We start from the raw sequence: 5075 nt of genomic DNA on the forward strand, positions 1-5075 counted from the left end.
AGAATAATCCACCAGACAAATTACATCTGGTCAGTGAAGGTTTTATGGGGTTGCCTTTTGATTGATAAGAAACAACAGTTAGCACAGAATGGACAATCCAAAGTCCAACACCCAATGTGATATGGCTAAAGCAGTATAAAGAAATGGCCATAGTATCTGTCTCTTGTTCTTCAGCTATTCCACTGCTGTAAGAACCCATGATCAAGCCAAAAAAAGTCTTCCAATCCACTCAGCTGTAATCTTTGTTTTCAATTATCATCTCACCTCATTTTTCCACTGCAGAAGCAAACCACATTATCTCATGTTATCCCATAGCTGGAGAAGATGAACAAGAGAATCTGTGATTTACTATGTCAAATACTGCAGATAGATCAAGGAGGATCAGGACTGATGACAGTTTGGCTGCTTTGGCTGCAGGAAACATCTTAGTGACGGCCACAAAAGCTGTTTCTGTGAAGTGTGCTGCCTTGAAGCCTGCCTGAAACTGATCTTGAAGGTTATTTTGAAAGAGAAAACAGGTAACTGATTGTAGACAACTCAGTCAAGATTTTTTTGGACAGAAAAGATAGGGAATTGATCTGTATTTGTGTATGCTTGAGGTATCCAGAGTGGGTTTGAGCAAGGCTCCTACCCACCCTGTCTGCTATAGGGGAAGTGCACAGTGGCTGACCCTATCTTCGAAACAAGCTGGGATATGTGATATGTATAGTATGTGTCAAATAAAGGCATTCATCTTCTAAACAGGGACAGCCTGTGCCTCTTTGAAAGCTGTAGGGACAAGATGTCAAGGAATTGTTGATGATGGGTGTGATCCTTGGGTCCTATGCCTCTCCTTATAACAGCCTGCTTGAACAACTGAGGGTCTCATCATTGTCAAAAGATGATTACAGACCCACCACTTTACTAAGCATTAAAATGTAAACTTGTTAGGTTAAATAACATGTCTATAAACTTTTGGTAACTTGTTCTTCTCCTCTGACCTCTGTGTTACAACAAAGGTGCTCATTTCAGCAGTAGTAAACCACAAAACCTGTTTCAACAGAGGGGTTCTGTTTCTCCTCTGAATGTTAAACAACCCCAACACCTCTAACCGTTAACTTAAATAATAATAAAATAATTCAATAATTAAAATGTAAATAATTCTTTCTGATCCCGGCAACTCAGCTTGGACATAGGTTCACATTCTCACATACACATGTTATCTCCTCTATATAAACTGAATCCTCCCTGTAATAAACTGAATAAGCCTTTAATTGAAATGTACTGTATATATGACAAATAAAGGCATTTTTCTTTTAAAGGGGGCGGCCTGTGCCTTCTTGAAAGCTGTAGGGACAAGATGTCAAGGAATTGTTGATGATGGGGAGAACGTCTTGGGAGATTGTTTAAAGGATTGTGGATGTGATAGGATCCACCGCACAGTTAAGTTTGTTAAGTTGCCAGACGAGGCAGAACGGTAAGTACAGAAAATGTTATCTCCTCTATATAAGCTCAACCCTCCCTGTAATAAACTGAAAAAGCTGGAAGCTCACTATGACTGTCTGTGTGAGATTAGTTTCTTCCTGTGCACACAGGTTTTGCAGGACTCTTTCTCTCAAACTTATAGCAGCAATTGACACTGGAGTAGAAGGTCTGAACACTACAATTTTTAAGATCTCTTGTTGTTCTAACAAACCTATACTTATATTAGATCTAACATGGTTTTGGCAGATGTGTCTTTACCTATGTATGTTAAATAGGGAAATATTTACTAAGGAAGTTCTTAGGGCTAGGACGGGACAAGAGGGGCGGACACACACACAAATGTTAAGAAAGAGTACAATAATAACCAAAAGACACGACAGGGATTACACAAGATAGGGTGGAACAAGACACAAACACATGACCTATGCTAACTGCTAAACTAAACACACATATTCTAAGCTAAATGCTAAACTAAATGCTAATGCTAATATAAACATGAACAATACTAATCTAAACATACAATGAACCTAACTAAAGCTAAATATGGCAGGGGCTAACAGGAACAAACACACAGGGCAAACTAAACAAACAAACCAAAACAAGGCAAACTGACAGACAAACTAAACCGACAGGACAGAATCAAGTGAACTTCAAAGGTAAATAGGCAAAAATTAAACTGACAAAGCTAATCAAAATAGTCCCGTTCGACTAATCCCCAGCTCCCCTCTTAAATGCCCTCAGACGAGGTTCAGCTGATGCTAATTAGCAGGGGACCAATCAAAAAAGGGGCGATGGCTTCAGTCTGAGAGTGAAACATGTGCTCCTGAAGAGAGGGGCATGGCAGGGATACCTGAGTTCCAGCTACCAGGAGCACATAAAGGCTGGAATCGTGACAGGGATGTTTGTCAATAGCAGGCTGAGCTTAATGCATAAATCATAATCTTAACCCTTTAATGGTCTCACCAGGAAAATAATGTTTAAAAATTATTTCTTTGCATTTCTTAGTTTCTTGGGACTATACCAACAACAAACTATTACTATTTTTTTTAACTACATTTACATTTTTGACATTTAGCAGACGCTCTTTTCCAATGCGACTTACAGAAGTGCTTCCATAGTAAACATTATATTACTCTAGTAATGAAACAACAGTCCAATAACACAAATCTGCTAAAACCCTGTTATAACCAATTGTTTCTTTTTGTTTTAAGAAATGAAAAATAGTGTAAGTAAGTACAAGTCAGCTTAAGTGTTTAGTAAAGAGGTGATGAAGGTTTTTAATCGTTTTTTAAAGACAGCGAGAGACTCAGATGTTCGGACAGACAGAGGAAGTTTGTTCCACCACTTGGGTGCCAGAACAGACAAGTCTGTCTTCCTCTAGTCTTGGGTGGAGGATCAAGTCGAGCGAGACTAGTGACTCGGAGGTTGTGTGGTACAGAGCGAGGTTTGATTAGACCACGAAGGTAGCTTGGGGCTGGTCCATTTTTGGCTTTGTAGGTAAGCATCAGTGTTTTAAATTGAACGCGTGCAGCTACAGGAAGCCAGTGAAGAGAACGCAGCAGTGGGGTGATGTGGCAGTGTTTAGGTTGCACACAGTATTTTTTAATGAGTCTCTACCAAACAGTTGAGTTGATCACAAAAATGCTAGCTTCAGGTGGACATATACACTATATTGTCAAAAGTATTCACTTACCCATCCAAATCACTGAATTCAGGTGTTCCAATCACCTCCATGATGTATAAAACCAAGCACCTAGGCATGCAGACTGCTTCTACAAACATTAGTGAAAGAATGGGTCGCTCTCAGGAGCTCAGTGAATTCCAGTGTGGTACCATGATAGGATGCCACCTGTGCAACAAGTCCAGTCGTGAAATTTCCTCCCTACTAAATATTCCACAGTGAACTGTCAGTGGTATTATTACAAAGTGGAAGCGATTGGGAACGACAGCAACTCAGCCATGAAGTGGTAGTCCACGTAAAATGACAGAGCGGGGTCAGTGGATGCTGAGGCGCATAGTGCGCAGTGGTCGCCAACTACAATCGCTACAGACCTCCAAACGTCATGTGGCCTTCAGATTGGCTCAAAAACAGTGCGTAGAAAGCTTCATGGAATGGGTTTTCATGGCTGAGCAGCTGCATCCAAGCCTCACAGCACCAAGCACAATGCAATGCGTCGGATGCAGTGGTGTAAAACACGCCGCCACAGGACTCTAGAGCAGTGGAGACGTGTTCTCTGGAGTGACAAATCATGCTCCTCTGTCTGGAAATCCAATGGATGAGTCTGGGTTTGGTGGTTGCCAGGAGAACTGTACTTGTCTGACAGTTTGGGGATGGCCCCTTCCAGTTCCAACATGACTGTGCACCAGTGCACAAAGCAAGCTCCGGCTCAAGCTTCGGCGTAAAAAAAACTGTGCCAAATTTCGCTGGCGATCCCTAACGGGAAGAAGCCGGAAATGCCGACCCCATAATTAAAAAACGGGACAAAGGCTGAGAAACAAGAAGAAGAAGATGATTCTGTGCATAAATGGTGTGTTTGCATCTAAAAAGAAAGAACCACTGTGTATTATGATTTAGATTTTTTTTTTATTAGAAATAAGACATATTTAGTTTGTGCTTTCAAAACTATAGAAACAATCTAAATAAAAGTATAAGGACACATGGGAGTAAAAACAGACAGGATTGTGACAGTGTAAGACTGCAACAGGAGGAAAGGTTAATGGCACACAGGGTTACAGTGTTTCCAAACATGAGACAATACAGAGGAACAGTATTTAGTTGCTCAGGGGGCATCAAGTAAAAAAATCAATGTTCTTAACCCAAAATACTATATCATTCTTTATATAATTCTATTTCAAATTAATATCAATCACACGACTCAAAGTCATTTTCTATCATTCATTATATTAAGGAGAAAGAGTCCATAGACAGTGTTTTCATAAATGTCTCTATATGCTCTATAAACAAGGTACAAAAATTGAGAAAATAATTAAAAATCTGCCATGGGTCTGACATCACCCTCGCATCGAGCGTCCATCAACATATTGCATGTTTGTTATTTGCTCCGTCTGCACAATGACAGTCAGTTGGCAGTCTCTTGCTAGAGCTGGCCCAGTGGAAGTTGTTCTGGAGTTCAGCAATGGGTGAGGAACCATGTCGATTAATGTTCTGAGGTGCCACAAGGCCCATTATTAGGGTCTGTGCGAGTTTATCTAGTTCACAAGGCTGTGTAAGAGCTGGCGATGGAAACGGAAAAAGAAGATGATCCGACTAGGCTTTCAGAAGAGGATGAATGGTATTTGCTTGATCCAGACAGGACAAAGGAGGCCATGTCTTAGGTTTGAGCATCCTTTTGAAGCCACATCTCCACAACTCTTCTCTTTTTAGTTCCTTGTGCATTTCTTTAGCAAATTAGTGGTATGTTTTGAATAATGCTTAAAATATAATGCTTAAAACTCTAAATTTGGTTGTTTCAAAGACAAACATAAATTGGTAACAAATTGCAATAAAAGAAAAACACATTGAAAATAAAATGATGATAAATTATAATCTGTATAATAATAACAATGAGAATTTCAACAATGTTAAGCTCTGAAAGTCTATTTAAGCCTTG

This window comes from Trichomycterus rosablanca, chromosome 1 (genome assembly GCF_030014385.1).
Source record: "Trichomycterus rosablanca isolate fTriRos1 chromosome 1, fTriRos1.hap1, whole genome shotgun sequence".
In the NCBI taxonomy this organism is placed as follows: Eukaryota; Metazoa; Chordata; class Actinopteri; order Siluriformes; family Trichomycteridae; genus Trichomycterus; species Trichomycterus rosablanca.